The 18769-nt window shown below is 46.0% G+C and overlaps 1 long non-coding RNA gene across 1 annotated transcript; it reads right to left on the reverse strand.

The window, feature by feature from the left end:
- Nucleotides 1-8704: 8704 nt before the first annotated feature.
- Nucleotides 8705-9216, reverse strand: LOC139062278 (uncharacterized). The gene is made up of 3 exons (XR_011515855.1): nt 9129-9216; nt 8851-8944; nt 8705-8729 (listed from the first exon to the last, which is right to left on the reverse strand). It is a non-coding gene; the product is annotated as an uncharacterized lncRNA (long non-coding RNA).
- Nucleotides 9217-18769: the final 9553 nt, after the last annotated feature.

The raw sequence follows: 18769 nt of genomic DNA on the forward strand, positions 1-18769 counted from the left end.
TTATGTAGTTTTAGAAAAGGGTGTTGTGTTTAGACATTGGGGAACAAGGAGGAAATGTTTGAAATGTGTTTTAGCATTTGAGAAACTAATGGGTTTAAAAAGGGAATTTCTCAAGTTTTCTGGACACCAAGACAAAAAGTTGGCCTTTTGTTAAACAAGCCACTAACAGTCATGTTTAATGACCATAATGGCGTCTCGTTGCCCAAGACTCTTTATTGTTTGAAGCCAAGAGTGACTAAAATTGCAGTTCCTTCCTCATCCGCTAGGGTCTGGCAGCAGAAGTGAGCAAATCCTCATTGACTCTCATATTAAAAATGCCAATTTCACAGCAGAAATAAACATGTTTAAAGCCTGGTTCAATAAACCATTTTAGGTTTAATCTAGTTTACATTAATGACCACTCTGAGGGGGGTGAATTTTTTGTAACTCTTCTCTTCAAGTGGAATTTAATGCTTTAATATCGGAATAATTAATGAGCATCAGAGCCTCTTGAATTTAGAGCTAGCTCCAGGGAAAGCCTCAGCCTCACGTTAATGGATGTTCAGCCATGTTGGCGCAGCCATGCTGAATAAGAGTTGGAAACCGGCATCGGAGGACAAATAGACACACAGTCGTATTTGCGTTTGGCCTGCAATTTTTTATTTTTGTGAATGAGCAGCCCTTTTATTTCTCACAGGTGTGTAGCTCCGCCCACAACCCGATTCCAGGTCATTCAATTAAGAACACAAATGGAACAAACAAATCAAAACAGTCAACACCCCCACTTGTTCTTAAATTGGCAAAATACATTCCTATACATCAAACACAAACAAAACTCTTCAAATGCCAAATATAAACATCACAAACTTATCCATACTTGTTTTGGACATAGGTTTGGTGAAAACATCTGCTACCATTTCCTCTGTAGGACAGTAATGAATGGTTATTTTCCCATCGCTGAGTACAGATCGAACAAAATGATATCGTATATCTATATGCTTACAGCGTTGGCGGCGGACTGGGTTTCTTGAAAGGGCAATAGCACCTTGATTATCCTCAAATATAGTTACAGGTGAGTATTCCACTCCATCGTTCATTCCAGCAAGCAACTGTACAAGATAAAGACTTTCCTGAACAGTAGCCGACAAAGCCATGTATTCTGCTTTGCATGTGGATAAAGCCACAGCGGATTGTTTCTTTGACTTCCAGGAAATAACAGGCCCACTCTGAGACAAAGTAAAACAGTAGCCAGTGACACTGCGCCTGTCATTCTGGTCTGCTCCCCAGTCCGCATCACTATAGGCCTCAAGTTTCAGATTGACCTTAGGTTCCTGTTTTCTGAAACACAGTTCCTGGTCCACAGTGCCTTTTAAATACCTCAGCACATGTTTAGCTGCAACCCAATGTTGTAGTTTCGGTTCAGACAGATATTGTGATAATTTACCGACAACGTAACTTAGATCTGGTCGAGTACATGTCATTAGGTAAATTAAACTGCCAACCACTTCTCGATATATTTTTGAGTCAGCAGGTTCACCCTCAATGTCAAACTTTATTTTCATTTCACATGGTGTTGACCTTGGCTTACAATCAGTCATGTGAAATCTTTCCAAAATCTTGGTAATGCATCTCTTTTGGTTCATTTTTATTTCTCCTTATTTCTGGGTAAAGTCAATGCCAAGGAAATGTCTCAGTTTTCCTAGATCTTTCATTTTGAATTCTGCTCCCAGCATTTCCTTCACACTTTTGAGAATTTGACAATCACTTGCTGCAATAATAAGATCATCAACCCAAACTATCAATATGACCTCTTCATAACCATTCCGTCTACTGTAAACACAGAAATCTGCTGCATTTTGGACAAAACCATTTTTAACAAGAAAATCATGAAGCATTTTATTCCAATTTCGTCCTGACTGCTTCAGACCATACAATGATTTGTTGAGCTTGCACACCAATTCCTCTCCTGTCCTAGACTTGACCTCAAATCCTTCAGGTTGTTCCACATAAACCTCACAGTCTATGGGGGCATGCAGATATGCAGTTTTGACATCCATCTGATGAAGATCTAAATCATACTGAGCTGCGAGCTGCATCAAAAGACGTAATGACGTCATATCAGCAGTGGGTGAGAAGGTCTCATTATAATCAGTACCATACACTTGATTATATCCTTTTGCCACAAATCTGGCCTTGTATGTTGTCTCAATAGGATTTTCTTTAACAGTATAAACCCATCTACCCCCCCACTGCTTGTTTACCTTCAGGTAGGGGCGTTAACGTGTACGTGTCGTTCTGTAAAAGAGAATCAATTTCATCTTTCATAGCCCTAGCCCACTGTTCTGATTTTGAAGAGCTCAATGCCTCCTGTAGTGTCTTAGGGACATCACATGCCACACGATAACAATAATCCACATTCATCACCTGATCATCAGACTTTGCTTGATAATCACAGTCAGTATAAAACTGAGGTGGTCTTCTCTCTCTCTTTGGATAACGAGCAATGTCACAACCCTCACTTTCACCTTTAATGCTGACGTTGGAATCACACATCTCTGTTTTCATCTCTTGGGGGACTACATCGGTCACATCAGGTGTTGGAACTGTCTCCTCTCTATTCCTATGTTGCAAATGTTCATACATGTCTTCGTCTGTCTGAGTGTTACATTCCTTTGTTTGTTTTGACACAAACTTCACCAACCGGTTCCTCGATACTTTACCAGTGTCTGGGAAGAAAACCAAAAATGCATGGCTGTTTTTGTCGTAGCCTACAAACATGCCCTTTTCACATCATGGGTCCAACTTTCTTTTATCTTGTTTGTAAACAAAACACTCTGAGCCAAATGCTCTCATTTTAGACAGGTCTGGTGTTTTCCCAGTTAGCAGGTAGTATGGAGTCTGTCCAAGACGTCTGTTATAGCACCTATTTCTGATTATAGCAGCAGTCTGTACTGCATATGTCCACAACTCTTTAGGCAGCTTACTCTCAATCAGCATGCATCTTGCCATCTCAAACAAGGTCCTCCATGCTCTTTCTGCAGTCCCATTCTGATGGGGTGAGTAAGGAGCTGAGGTTTCATGTCTGATGGCATTCTTGCTGAGCGGTGATTGAAACACCGAAGATGTAAATTCTGTTCCATTATCGGATCTTATACATTTGATTTTTCCATAAGGGGCAACATCAGCAATGAATCTCTCAGTAGCTTTAACAGTATCACTCTTAGCCTTAAGAAAATAAGTAAACATGGCTCCTGAATAGTCATCTGTGAATACAACAGCAAATCTGAATCCATCTTTACCTGCTGGCTCTATCGGCCCAGCCAGGTCAGTGTGAACAAGTTCAAGCACTTCTTTAGCCTTCTCGTCTAGATTTGTATTTCTACTTTGTGCAAACTTTCCATTTATACACACTTCACATTTCTGATCAGCTTTCTTGCTTTCCCCTTTTATTTTCATACCTTTTGTGACGTTTTCTAATTTCAGTATGTCATCATAATTACAGTGACCCAATATCAACTTTACTTTGCAGAGTACTTAGAATAGTCTGTCATGTGTGTTAATTTCAAAAGTCATACCGTTTTTATGGATGAGCCGGTTCTGTCCTTCTTTGAAGATGACTGTTGCTCCCTGCGCTGTAGCCGCTTTCACTGAAAATATGTCCTGTGAAAATGATGGGACGTAGAGCACCTCCTTCAGTCTCATCTCCACATATTGTCCTGTACAGTCCTTCATACACACTTTGGCGGTGCCTTTCTTTAACGCAATCCCGCTGGCCCGATCTCCATCAGCCAACTCCAGAATATGACTCTGGGGTGTGAAGTTTGGATCAAACTCTTCAAACATGCCAACATCAGTAATGATATGCCTCGTTGCTCCTGAGTCGACCATGAGGCCCTTCATCTTTACAATCCTGCCCGGATCGTCATCCAGTCGCACCTTGAAAGCAAAGGTGTGGTCCTCCTCGTCTACCGCTTGCTTCACCTTGTCCCACTTTCTCCGTCGACAGTGCACGTCTTTGTGCGTGGCGCTCTTACATAAGCTGCACCACTGTCTTTGCTCTCGGCGCTCCCCTGCTGATGTACACTCCGCAGCTTTGTGGCCTTTTTGCCCACAGGTGTAACAGGTGAATCTAGTACTCCAGGTGTCTCTTCCCCTCAACTTCATCACGCTGTCCTCTTCTGACCCGGAAGCACCAAACTTTTCTGTGCTTTCGTAACTCCTCAGCTTTGTTTTAAAGTCTGCAAACGTTATGCTTTCATCACTCTGCGTGATGTGAACAGAAAATGGTCTGAATGCATCAGGCAGGCCTTTTTAAAATCATTGCTGTCAATAAACCATCACTTAGTGTCTCTCCCGCATTACGCAGTGCCGTGATAGCTGTCTCTGCCCGGATAATATAGTCTGTGACGCTCTCATTCACACCCTTTTGGAGAGAAGTCAGCTCTGTGTACAAACTGATGATGCGCGGTTTTCCTTTTCCTGCGTAATGGTCGCGCAGGATCCGCAGCGCCTTCCTGCCATCATCTGCAGCATCTCTCATTACCAGAGATAAACTCTTATCATCCAAGAGCTGAATTAGAACAGCATATGCTTCCTCATTTTTGCTGGAATCCTCCGTCTCCTCTTCATCATCATCTGCAGCTGGACCGTCACTCAGGATGATGGATTTTAAGCCAAGCAGGCGCAAATGCGCTAGGAATTTTGTTTCCCACAGTTCATAATTCTTTTCATCTCCGTCAAAACATAAGCGGTTCCATCGGCCTCCAAACTCTTTACTGGGCCCATAACCTGTTGGCGCAGCCATGCTGAATAAGAGTTGGAAACCGGCATCGGAGGACAAATAGACACACAGTCGTATTTGCGTTTGGCCTGCAATTTTTTATTTTTGTGAATGAGCAGCCCTTTTATTTCTCACAGGTGTGTAGCTCCGCCCACAACCCGATTCCAGGTCATTCAATTAAGAACACAAATGGAACAAACAAATCAAAACAGTCAACAAGCCATTTCGACTCAGAACTTCAGTTTTGTCCTCTGTGTGGTCGTGCTTGGATGTTAATCATGTAATTATTTGGACAAAGAGGGCAAGCTGTGGTTCTTAACTGCACTAACAGATAGCATCTAAGCAGCTTCTGCTTCTTTTTACCCAACACATTCTCACACCCTAAGCGTAGAAAAATGATGCGATGTGACCAAGTGTTTGTTTCCACCGCGTTAGGACCCCCTGCGTGTCGGGAGGCGATGTGCTGTGCCAAAGAGTCGGTATCCGAGGCCCGCGGTAAAACGGACATTTGACAGAATCGTGACCTTAACCCTCTTGCCATTTAACCTTCCCCTCACCCCCTTCCTAACCTTAATCAGCATGCGCATGCAAAGCTCTGGGTGCAGGGGCACCCAACACGTCGGAAACAAACGCTTGGTCACACCGCATCATTTTTCAACACTTAGGCTATAAGAATGTGTTGTTTTATCAGTAAGTAAAATTATATTTCTATACTTTATTTTGCTGGTTGCAAAGGGGGGTGGGGCTGTTAGTGGGGCTGCTGACTGATCAGAAACTTGAGCGGATGCATGTGTTTTATGATGACAGGCCTGATATATTTACTGATGTAAGTCTAAACTGTGAGTGAGTCTAATCTTATGGCTGAGAAACACATGAATGGTCTCAGGATGCTTTTCTGCATAACTCAGGAAGCTGCCCCCTTTTTTTTTGGAGATACACTTTCTAGACTTTTTCCAAGAGAAGAAGCTTTGCTGCCATTCTTGCCACCAGTCCTTCCTATGAAGTTAGTGTTTTACTCATCATTGTGCTAATGCAGATGCACTCATACTTGATTGCTGCCATCCCTGATGGTCCAAGTTCTGGACTTGTAATAAAGACCCAGTCATGAAGATGAATAAACTTGAAATGATGGCACCCCTGAAGTTTCACTGTTTTGATATTCAACTGTTTAATCTAATGGTTTTGTTATGAAACCCTTTATGGCTATCCTCTTGATAGCTTGTGTGTGATATATCAAGCTTGTGTGCAGCCCAGGGCTCAAACACACACTCCCATTTGTAGAATTACGTTTTGTTCTTCTCCCATGGTTTAAAATCACCAGATGACTGGCTGTTTAATTTGTAAGAAAAAAAAACATTTGGCTATTTATTGTGACATTTACAGATACAAACACGTCTGAATAGCTAAACCTTTTGACATTTAGCTATCAGAAGGAACATACTGTTCAACAAACCTAGCTTTTAAATCCATTTCTGATGAGAACATTTAAAGTCAAACACTTGGCAGTGCCCTCCACCCCCCACCTGCTCTTCCTTCTGCCCAACTTAATTGCATTTCAGTGGTTAAGCCAGCATCTGAACAGTTGTGTACCATCACAGAGGGGTACTGGAGGTGAATTTGGGCGCTTATGTTCAGTGCACATTTACACACCAGGTTGCAATCAGCCACATGGGCCCGATCTGCTGTAGCTATTAAATACTGACAATGAAATAACTAAAATGACTCAAAGAACATAAGGGGCCCATCCTCCTGGAAAATGAACTTGTTTTTTTGGTCATTGAAAATGCATGCAGTGTGGATACAACCTGCACTCAAGTGAATTCAAGCCTCATTTCCTCAGGAAGCACCTGATATTCCACTGATATGCAAAACTGAGTTAAATTATTTAATTAAACCACAAAAATGGACATGAGATCAGCTGAAATACCATAATCAACAAAAAGCACTTCCACTTAACTGAAACTGCTTAAATAAAGAGGGAGCTGATTACAAAATAGGAACAGGTGAGCAAACGTGAAACAGGTGTGCATGATCAGTGACTGGGCAGCTGAGGGAACATAAAGAGTAAACCTGAACAGATACAAGGGAAACCAAAGCACATGGAAAATAATCTTAATTTATAGGAAACACAAGAGAAAATAATCATAACCAAAAAGGGGAAAATTATGACTGAACAAATTTAAAAAAATAAAAATAAATAACATGACCATTTTACCAGTTATTTGTTTACATGCAATCAGGACAATGCTCTGAAGTCCAAACTGAATCTTCAATTAAATATTGAATGATATTTGATGATGATGATTATGATGATGATGCATTTCCATTTTACAGAGTAATATATTCCAGTTACTAGAGTCTGGATCTGCAGTTTACTCATAGGAGTTACTATGAAATTTTGGATTTTGTATGATGTCTGAGCAGCGCAGCTAAAGGATTACAAAAGAAATTCAACAAAACTATTTGTAGGACTGAAGGGGACTTCGTTAAGGAGACAATAAGTAGTTTTTACCATTGATCTCTGGAAATATAAATTGAAATGTTGTTGAAAATTAAATAAATGATGCCCAGTTGTTAAAAAACATTGGAGGCTTCGTTACATATATCAAAAAAAGTTGGGTCTAAAATATATGGGAGCGGGTCTAAGTCTCTGGGCGAATGATCATTTCAGGATATATTTAGAAACAGATATGATATTGTACCTACCTATACCGTGACATTGACAATATAGTTGTGGAAAGATTTTTGTCTTTCACAATCCCACCCGCTTTCCTCTACTTACAATGCAACACAACTAAAACAGAAGTTATTCTCTAGTTCATACCAGAGGTGCGATATTGTGGCATCATCAAGTGTTCTCCATGCCATGTTTTTGTTCTGCTGAGCAACTGAACCAGGTTAATTCACTGTGCTGATTGAAATCACCTGGTTTAATTGCTGAGCAGAACAAAAACATGACAGATAATTTTTTCAAGTTTATTTTCATTTATTCACAATTATAAACAAAACACAAAACAGGTTTGCGAAAACAAAAAATGAAAAAGATGACTTGACACAATGGCTGTGTCTCAATTCAGGGTCTGCATCCTTCGAAGGACCCAGCCCACTCGGCCGACGTGGGCTGCGTCCTCCGTCGGCCGGGTAGACCGGATGTTAACGGCTGTGAATTTGGACAGGCCTAGCCTTCATGAACTCCCTCGGCGAACGTTCCGTCGCCTAGCAACCGTGGAACCGCTGGGCAGAAGGGAGAAGGAACTTTAAACGATGCAGCTCGACGTTTTATTTAGCTTTTTAACCCCCAGAGACCCAAATTTAGAAAACAACTGCAAAATCTTTTTTTAACCTTTCACATGTTGTTCTAGGCCAGATAAACGGGCCTATTTACACATTTTAACAGCCAATAGTGTTGCAGAACTGAACAATAGGACCTGTTAGTATTGTAAATGTGGTTTTAAAAGGAAAAAAAATGGGGAAGGTTTATTCTTGTAGACTTAAATCTGATGTTGTAATATTACAACCGTGGGTCTCTGGGGGTTAATCATTTCCTTGACTGTTGGAGAGCTAATTCAGAGAAAACACTTTAGACAAGCTGAGCCTGAGCAAAGATGTGATAATAGTTTTTAATACTTTCTAAGGGTCTTAATTTGACCAAAACCGATTTATCACCTTTTAAGACTTTCAGACCCAGCGGATACCCTGTAATATTGAACAATTCTCATTTGTAAACAAAAATAAAATTCAAGAGTTTAATGCAAAACTGATTTTATTTAGATATTTCTTTTATATGTACATGTTTAATCTTTATTAACCATTTTTTTCTAGCAAAGTAAAAAGCTGTCAAAGTTCTCCCTTCTCTCCTGTGCCCTCTGCTGCTCTGCCTCCATCTGCAGCCTCATGTCCTCCCAGATCAGATCCAGAAGCTGGTCATCGCTGTCACCTTCCCCATGATGCCCATTTTCTCCAGAATAGTCTTAACAAACATGTAAGAAAAGAAACAGGAAGAGAAAAGAGGACAACGGGTTATTCCTTTCATGTTTTCACAGAAAAAAATAAACTCAAACGAGTTTTTAAAATATGAGAAGTTATTGTACCTCCATGCCACAGCCGCCGAATACTTTGCTCCGGTGATCATGTGGTCCATCTCCGCCCTAAGCTTAATAAATTCCCTGGTTTTCTCTTTTGTTCCTAAAATACAAACTTCTATTAAAATCAGGGGGAAAACGTAGCGGGAGAAGTACGACACCGAGCACGGTCGAACATACGAGCCGAGACCGCAATACAAGCACTTTTACTGTAACATTTCTAACTAAAATAACGTTCATGTATCACAAAAAGTCCTTAACCTAACAGTTTTCAAGTTCATACTGACATTTATATGCGCAATCCTCTCCGACAGCTCCCGCTTCACTGTCCGCCATTGTTTTTAAGTTTTTCTACTGGCCGGCCCGCAAGGCATCTTGGGAAATGCTACCTGTTGAAGTATACACCCGACCCATCCTTCATTCAGGCGAAAAGAAGGCCGCGTTCGTCGACCGCATTTGAAGGAGTCTTCGAATTGGGACAGGCCTAGTCGCGGCGCTGTGACGTAACCGGCCGACGAATCCGGCCGACGTAGGATGCAGACTGTTGGGGTTATTGGGAGCGAACAATTTGAAAGCTTTAACTTGCTTTTGGATTCTTCAATAAATTCTGTAAATATGGGAATATTTACTGATTTATTAATTAATTAAGATATTCTTAGATATACGGGGCACCATTCCCCTTTAACCGGGGAAAAATTGAATCCAAAACTCTTATCAGTCTTTCTTGAAGTTCGTAGAATCCTTGGAGCAGAGACTTCTCTTCGACACAACAAAGCTACTGGAGACGAAAATCTGAATTTTATAACGTTTAATTAACAATTTGTCAAATGAATAAACAGTGGCATAAATGAATAATAACCATGTGATATAATAAAAGGATGTATATTCAAAATAATGTTCAAGGTTTTTGTGTGTATGTATGTGTGTGTGTTTCTAAAATGGAGTCTGTATGCAAGATGGCTGACCCCTTTGTCTGGCTAAAGTGTGGGTGGCAACTTGCACTTTAACTTCCAAAGCACTTAGAATCAGTAGTAACTTAACCTTAAATCACTCAAAACATTTCAAAGGATCATGAAACAACACAAAAGATTAATCACAAGTTAATATCTTTTAGTTTATCAGCCTGGCCATGGCCGAAAACATTTAAAGATACCAAACAATGATCAATAAGCAGTTTATTTATTCAAAATGACCCGGCGGACGTGTTTTGGGAGCGAAAGAGGAAGACACGAAGCTACTTTTTAAGCAATAGCGCAGTTTTATTGCTTATTCTGGACTATAGAGGAAACGGGAGAAGAAAAGGAGAGAGAGAAATGAGTTTTCTGATCACCAGAACAGTGAAGCGTCCCTCACTGTTTTGATTTGACGGTTCTCCGTGTTTCTCCGCAGTTTGGCGTCATCCGTCGGTTTGATGCTTTCTCCGTTGTTTACCTCCACGAGTGTTTCTCCACGGGCTGGACACAAAGAGAACGAAGTTTCTTTTGTGCTGAGTTTGACAACTTACAGCGTCTCTGAGAGCTGGATGGAGCTCCGCTCGTTCCCAGTCAGGTCCTGATGGAGTTGGAGTGTAGTTTCCAGCAGTTCCGTGGGCTCAACTTGGGCATTTAGAGCTTCCGCGTGCTCAAGTTGTCGGAGCGTTCGACAAGCGTGTCCTTACCGCCAGGTATCCTGGGCAAAAGAACGAGGTTTCTTTGTCTCTGCTGAAGATTTATGGTCTTAGTTCGCGGGAAAAGCTCCACGGCCTCCTGCACATGCGCAGAACGTGTTTCTGGTATTAGGCGGTGACGTCATCACAATGCTTCCGTGTGCAAAGCATCATGGGAAATGAAATTTCTTGGCGCTGATGTGATTATTTGCTTTTCAGAGCAATTTAAGCACAGTCATTTTGGAGAAAATCACTGCATAGCAATTTCCTCATGAGGTCAGACCCTCAACACAGACATATTTTGGTTCTTTGTCGGTTAGTACATGTTAGTGGGTTAAACGTGCACTTTCCCCCCCTTTCCATTTCCATGCATAGAACTATGTAGAGACTACGTCTACCTCCTGCGGGGAGTCTGGTCTCTGTACCCGCGGGGATGGTTTGACGTAGGGTTTGATTTGGTTTGCATGCACCCATTTGTAGACAGGCTCCTGTCTCGCTTTGGTGATGCGTAACCTGTATGCAACTGGAGAGAGTTTTGCCACGATCTCAAATGGTCCTGACCAGCAGGGCAGGAACTTCTTAGCTTTGCGTGCCAGTTGGGCGAACCGAAAGTAGAATACTTTGTCACCCACCTCGTATTCGCGGCTGGTTGTCTTTTGGTCGTAGTAGGCTTTAGCGCCTTCTACGTTGATCTCCAGTTTCTTCTGAGCGTGCGCGAACGTAGCTCTGAGGTGTGTTTTTAAGTCTGCCACATACTGATGAGCGGTATAGGCAGTGGCAACACTGACATCCTCTGGGTGATACAGGAGGTGCAGTGGTAGGGTCATCAGTCTGCCGGTCATCATCTCAAAGGGCGTAACCCCCGTGGATCGCTGTGGAGTGGACCGTATGGCCATCAGGACCAGAGGGAGCTTGACGTCCCAGTCCTTCCCAGTGGAGCAGACGTAGTTTTTGAGCATGGAGACGACCGTGCGGTTCATCCGTTCGACCTGTCCGGATGACTGTGGGTGATAGGGGAGGTGGAATCTCACTTCCACTCCCAGAAGTTCAAACAGGGACGTCATTACACTGGATGTGAAATGAGTTCCTCGGTCAGAGTCAATGCAGAGTGGAAGTCCCCATCGACTGAAAACGTGGTTAATCAGCAGTACAGCGGTTGTGACGGCTGTATCGTTTGGCGCTGGAAGGCACTCCACCCACTTCGTGAAACTGCAAGTTACAGTTAGCATATATTTGTTTCCTCTTGCCGATTTGGGAACCGGTCCAACCCAGTCGATCTGCAGGTGGGACCAAGGGAAAGTTATTCCCCTGCGTTGCAGTGGTGCTCTAGCAAGCGGCTGGGAGGGTTGAAACTGGGCACAGACGAGGCAGCCTTGGACATAGCTGTGTACGTCCTTGGACATCGACGGCCAATATGCTACTTCTGTCAGTGACGCGAGGGTAGCTTTTGCTCCGCGGTGACCTCCAACCGGAGTGTCGTGGGCGTAGGCAAGCATCACTCCTCTGTGGTCGAGTGGAACAACCCAGTGCGGCGGGCTGTGATCGTCACGCATGTAAACTAACAAATCGTTTTGTAGTTTCAGATGCGCGAGTTGACGATGCAGGGTTACCAAATCTCGGCTTGCGCCAGTAGGTGGTGACGGTTGTTCAGGCATCGGGCCCTTTTGGAGAAGCTCGCGGATGAGCTTCAGGTCAGGATCTTGTTCCTGCATGGTGACTAGGTCCGCGTCATGTGGTTGTCTGCCTAGAAACACGGGTACCCCAACTTCTGAGGTTCGTCTGCCTGTTTAGCATGGCGACGAGTAATCGCGCAGACCTCGTGAACGGCCTTGGGTGGAAGCCACTCGTCTTTGAATTCCCAACAGGTTCCCTGGTCAGCACCGAGCTTAGCAAGGCGGTCAGCTTCGTCATTACCATCTTTCTCCGGACCTAGGGTCCTGGAGTGACCTTTGACCTTTATCCAGTAGACCATTATGCCTTTCTCAGTGGTGAGCAGATCACACGCTAGGAATAACTCCGAGTGTTTCACGTCTCTGTTCCTGGCGTCTTTCATGTGGTTCTCCTTCCACATGGGGAAGTGAGAAATGAAGCTGTGTCTAGCGTAGTTTGAATCTGAGCAAAGGACGATTTGAGTGATGTCCAAGGCTGCCGCCTGCTGGAGGGTTATCAACACTGCAGCGATTTCGGCGTACTGACTAGACTTTTGGCCCAACCGGTAGTGATTTGGTTGCTTAGTGTCACAGTCCACCCAAACGACTCCAACCCCGGCACGGAGCTGGCCTTCGTGAAGGTAGGCACATCCGTCAGTGTAAACTTTCGGAAGCCCTTGGCAAACATTCTCATCAAAGTAGCGATGATTGTATGCGGTTGGGTAGACTGCGGCAGGTGTGTCCAGGGGGCCCATGACGGAGTCAGAGTCACAGTGCTGGCAGCCTGCTAGCCCTTGTCCTAGCGCTAGCTTGGTGTTCTGACCATACTTGACCTCAATGTTGTATCCTTGGAGCACCATCATCCACGTCGCAATGCGGCTGTTTGACACTCTTCCTCCGCGCAGACGCTGGCTGTTTAGGAAGGTGACAGGCTGATGACACGTTTCAATGATCACTTTCTGTCCACCGATGTAACTACGAAAGTGTTCGACGGCCCAGACTGTAGAGAGGAGAGCTCTCTCGCAGTCTGAGAACTGGAGTTCCACCTTGCTCAGAGGCTTGCTGGCGTATGCCACAACTCTCATGTCCTGATCGTGTTTCTGCTTCAAAGCAGCGCTCAGGCAGTGAGGGGAGAAAGTCGCCTCTATGAAGAACTCCTTATCCTTGTCTGGGTAAGCCAGACAGGGTGCGGACGCCAACTTCTGTTTTAGAAACTGGAAGGAGTCTTCTTGGGGTCTGTCCCACACGAAAGGTGTGTCGTTCCGAAGCAGCTCAGTGAGGGGCCTTACTATTTCAGCGTACTCCTCAATGAACTGCCTGGAGTAGTTGCAGACTCCGAGGAAGCTCCTGAGTTCAGTCAGATTAGCTGGGGCTTTGATGTCCTGAATGGCTCTAATGCGTCCCGCTTGGGGCTCGACTCCATTAGGGCCAACCAGCAGTCCAACATACTCCACTTTGGTTCTACACCACTGTCCTTTGAGAATCGCCAATTTAGCTCCGGCGTCAGCGAGCTGTTGAAGCACGTGACGGAGTTCGGCCAGGTGCTCCTCGAAGGTTCGACTCCTCATCAAGATGTCATCGACATATATGAGGTTCCCTCTGGAAGCAGCATCTGACATGGCTTTGTGGAGGAAGATGTTGAACTCGGCAGGTGAGTTAGAGTAGCCAAAGGGGCAGCGGTTCCAAGTATATTGGCGATTTCCAAAGGAGAAAGCCAGCTTATACTGGTCCGCCGGCTCAACCTTCATGGTCCAGAAGCCGTTGGCTATGTCAACCGTAGAGAAGAAACGAGCATCTCTGACTCTGGCTAGCTCCTGATCTAAATGGATCATAGGCCACCTGGAGAGAGGTACTTGTTTGTTCAGTGCACGACAGTCTATGGTGAGACGCCATTTCCCAGTCGGTTTCAGAACCGGCCAGATGGGAGAGTTGTAAGTGGAGTTACACTCTCTGATGATGTTTTTCTCCTTCAGCTGATCGAGGATCTCCTGGATCGACTCATAAGCAGCGAGGGGAATCTTGTACTGACGTACAAAAGTAGGAGGGGCATTTGGGTTCGTTGGAATGCGAACCGTGTGCAGGTTTGTGAGTCCACAGTCCAGGGAGTCCCTGGATAAGATGGACTGAAACTCATAGAACAGGCTTCTAAGCGCTGCTCTCTGCTCCTCTGACTCCAGCGCATCCGCTTTGTCAAGCTGCTGGCTGACTTCGGCTTCAAAGCCGTCATAAGGTTCAGAGGAGGAGGGTCTCTGGTGTTCCGGGCTTTCAACCGGTGACTCAGAGGGTTGAGTATTTATTGCAAAAACCGTTAGACACTGACCGCAGTCAGTATCTAAGGTTGCACTGCAAATGGGTTCCTCAGGAAGGGCTTCATGCCGCTTGATGGTAATCATTTGTGAGGGGAAAGTACTGAATGTGTCTACACCAACCTGTCTGTCGTTCAAGAACAACGGAAGTTGTCCAATCACGGGGACTGAAAGTTCGAAGTCATGGAATGAGCTATCTATCAGCATGCCCAAGGGCTTTCCTGCCGGCATGTGGATAGGACTCCGGGTCGGATTTTCGACCAACAAGTAGGCAGAACGATTGTTCAGCTCCAAGAGTGGCGTGCCACAGACGGCTAAGTTGAGCTCCAAGAAGTGTGGTGATGGCTGGAAGAAGGCCTGTGTGCCTGGCAGCTTCTGATGCTTCATCAGAGTCAGACGAACAGGCACTCCTTTGACCAGTGGGGGCAGAACCGTGCTGGCCTCAACCACTGCACGGCAGGCCTGTGGAATGGTCTGACCGGACAGCAAGTGTTCATGGCCTTTTGAGCGAGGCTCAGAGGATGGTGTGGCACGGGCCCAAAGGACTTGATTGCAAGTGTCCAGCTGGGCACCGAGTCGAACCAGCAGATCTGCTCCAATGAGTGCAGGTGGATCAAGCTGTGGTATGATGCTGAATGTATGTGTGAGCTGTCTTGCTCCAAGTTGGATAGTCAGAGAGCAGACCTCTGGCGCTTTCAGGAGCCTCTGCGGCCAAGTAGGTGACAAGAGCCGATGGCTACATGTCACACTGACCAGAAGGGGGTCCTTCTGACGCAGGTGTTCAAACGTCTGCTGATTGATGGCTGACTTTTCTGACCAAAGAGCAAGGAAAGCATCTGAGATGTGGGTCCAGTTGATGGTAAGACCACCAACTATGTGTGGTGCATATGGCTGCAGGCTGACGTTCTTCAGCGAGCAGAGAAAAGATGAATGTGTGCGGAGCGGAGTTCCAGGAGCGGTTTCGTGCCTTTGCAGGCGGACATCGTCTGTGGGAGCTGTAGGGAGGGGCATGACCTTGGAACAAGGGTTTTGCGGCTCACTTAGGCTGACTTCAAGAATGGAGGATGGTCGGCTGCTATCTGGGTTCCAGGGCTTAGGTGTTTCCACCTGGGCCCACAGTTGACCCTTCTGGCAGTCGATGAGGGGAGCTAGACGTTCAAGCAGGTCCTGACCAATGAGAAGTGGTTCAGTGTCTAGCTGGCAGACATAAAACGGGTGAACCAGAGTCATGTCTTGGAAGGTGATGTCCAGCCACGCCCGGTGAGTGATGCACTCCCGGGTCTGGGTGTAGCTGGTGATTTTCAGGTCACAGGGTTCTACCTGGACTGGTTTCCCGAGCGACCGCATGGTGTCAGACACACGACTGAACAGTGTGGAGCACATCAGGGTGATTTCTGAGCCGGTATCCAGCAGAGCATCAACCTGTATGCATCCACCTACGTTGGTGCTACAGTACAAACGGCGAGCATGATCATGGTTTGTTAAGTCACCAAGGAACTTCAGAAACTTAGTATCAGGTTTCTCTGGGGGGTAGATTTCAGGAGACTCCTGTGATCTACCAGTAGTGTTTCCCCAGCTGATTAGGTAGCTCCTGGCCACGCTGGGGGGTTGAGCCACGCCTAGTCATGCGGACGTTGGCTCTGCGTCTGGCTTCTTAGAAGAAGACTTTGGTGCAGGGGTTTCTTCTGCAGATCTCAGCTGTTCCTTCTGTTTAGCTAGGAACTGCTGAAACATCTCCTGGAGGTCGGCTTTGGTCAAGTACTCACCTGCGGACTTGCGTTCAGGACTTACCTGTTGGCGGCGCTCCTTAAACCTTCCACTGTTCCGACCTGCCTGCCGTTGGTTTTGGTTGGGCCACTTCCTGTCTGATTGTCCAGACCTAGGCGGCCAATCAGCACCCCCCTTCCCCTGTTGAGGAGATTGGGACTGCTCTCGCGGTTTAGCAGGTCTAGGTTTAGCAGGTCTAGGTTTAGCAGATTTTGGCTTAGTGGGTGGAGCTTCAGTGCCTTTGAGCTCCAAACGCGGCTCGGTGTCGGGAGCTAGGTGCATGACGCGGTGATGTGCGTCAGGCTTTTGGGGCTTTCCGCCGGCTTCCCAAGCCTGTTGAGCGTATCTCCTAATCTCCTGAGTTGTCAGTTTTTTCATCCGACAATACATTGAGACTTCGGATCGAACACACTCGTGCAGGTTGTGAATGAACAGGGATCTGAAGGCAGGGTCTTCCTCGAGCCCAGGACCGTTTCGACCTTGGAAATAAGCACTTTTGAGTCGGCGATAATACTCTCTGGGGGGTTCGTTCCTCCCGTGTTTGATGGAGAAGGCCCCCATTGTAGCAGACGCAGAGTCTGCATACGTGGCGTATTCATCTCTCAACGCTCGGCAGAGCGAGGATTACCGATCTTGAATGTCAGGTGGTAGAGTTTCCATGAAACCGTGCACCGTTCTAGATGTGGTTTTCCAAATTAGCTTGAGCTTTTCCCTTGAAGAGGGTGCTGGAAGATCAAGCAGACAACGTTCTATCTCCCTGAGATAATCGTCGACGTTGGATTCATTGGTGTTAGGATCAAAGCGTTCTATGTCTTTAGCTAGCGATTCAATTTGACGTACACGGAGCCCTGACTCGCGGTACGGCGCGTCATCCTCTGACTCTGACCCACGGTCTGTCTCAGAGGGCGCTGGATATCGCTGGTGTGCTCTGGGCTCCCAATGTTGACTCCTGGGGCCCAAATCGGGGTTCGGCATGCTGTGGCGGGCTGCTGGCACGTCACGTGGGTGTCCTGGGAGGTCCTCCTCCCGGGGCACGTCTGCGTAGTGCAGCCTGCGTCTTTCAACTGGGGCTTCTGCGTAATACGCTTTGTCCGGGTACGGAGGGGCGTATGATTCTTTGTCCCGCAGCTGGTTATCGGCATGCCGAGTACCGGAGTAGCTAGGATGGGTGGATGGTTGAGGTGCAGCTTGGGGTGCATGACCCCAATCGGCACCTTGCACCCTTTGTGGACTGGGGGAGCGGTCTAAATAGAGGTGCCGCTCAGCTGGTTGACTTCTCACTGATTGAGAAGGCCGTGAAGATGAGGGTGGTGGTCCAACCTGGGGTTCGAGGGCGAACTGCCCTCGGCCCCTAGGTGGTCCTGAATGCCCTAGAGTGTGTGTAGGGAACGGGGCCGAAGATTGGGACAGATAAGCTTCATCTCTCCCCTGCGGCGTGCGTCCGTCCAGAGAGTCCCACACCACATACTGTTGATTATCGTATGGAGACGTATCAGGAGGTAGCCTACCTTTACGGCGGGACGGCGGTCCCTCGCTTCCTTGGGTGGAGGAAACCAATTGGTCTTTGGCGATCGTCCTGGGCGGACCCTGGTTGGCTTTGCCGGCTTGCTTTCGTACCGGTGTGGGAGAGCACTCTGGCTCAGCCTCAGAGTCACGGTGTTCCCCCCCTTCCCACTGTCTGTTGTCATCAGCAGAAGGGGGCGGGGTCTTCTCCCCATCTTCCCCAGAATCGGTGCTGGTGTTGTCTTCCTCGATCAGCCTTCCATTTCGCTGTTTTTCAGCTAGCATACTCTGGAGGTTCATGATCTTCTGACCACGTTGAAGTCCTCTCTGATAGAGGATCAGGGCTAACTTAGCCAAGTGAACCTGGATTGGTTTTGTACCATCCGGGTTTTCTATTCGATCAATTACAGCTTCTAGCTCGTCGCTACGCTGTTCTTCAGTGAAATCCCTAGAAGGGTAGTCGGGTTCTTGAGCAACCGCGACCAGTTTGGACAATATTTGTCCAGAAAGTAGGCCAGGTTCACATTCGTGGGCCGCAGCGCCACCTGGTTGCTGGGAGTTGGTCAGTTCACTACTCTGTCCCTCCATTTTAACAACCGAACCAAAATAGCCTAGTAGAGCTTCTGCAGATAGCTCAAGCTGCACCTTTTGGGCAGCAACTGCTAGCTTTGTAGCAGAAAAACACTAAATTAACCTTTGTGCGCACAGGTTTTAGCGTTTTAAATTGCACGGAATGCCGTGACGGACGCTTAAAATACTATTCCTTTCAGTATTTTACCAAAAGCTCGTGCGTTGCCGTAGCAACGTCTTACAACACTTGCAGTGTTAAATGTGCTATTATTCCTTCAGAATATTAGCAAACAGGGTGTTATCAGTCTTTGAGTGAAGGTTTCAGTTAGTTATAATAGCCACTGTGAGTTAAAGTCGCTAAATTAGCAGTTAATTTTAGCCTAAAAGGGTTAGTCAGAATTACTTACACACTGCACCTTTAATGAAGAACTGAATTTTAACCTAAAAGGTTAACCAGAATTAATTACACGTTGAACCTTTAAGGAAAA

The sequence above is a fragment of the Nothobranchius furzeri genome, chromosome 12 (genome assembly GCF_043380555.1).
Source record: "Nothobranchius furzeri strain GRZ-AD chromosome 12, NfurGRZ-RIMD1, whole genome shotgun sequence".
NCBI classification, from domain to species: domain Eukaryota; kingdom Metazoa; phylum Chordata; class Actinopteri; order Cyprinodontiformes; family Nothobranchiidae; genus Nothobranchius; species Nothobranchius furzeri.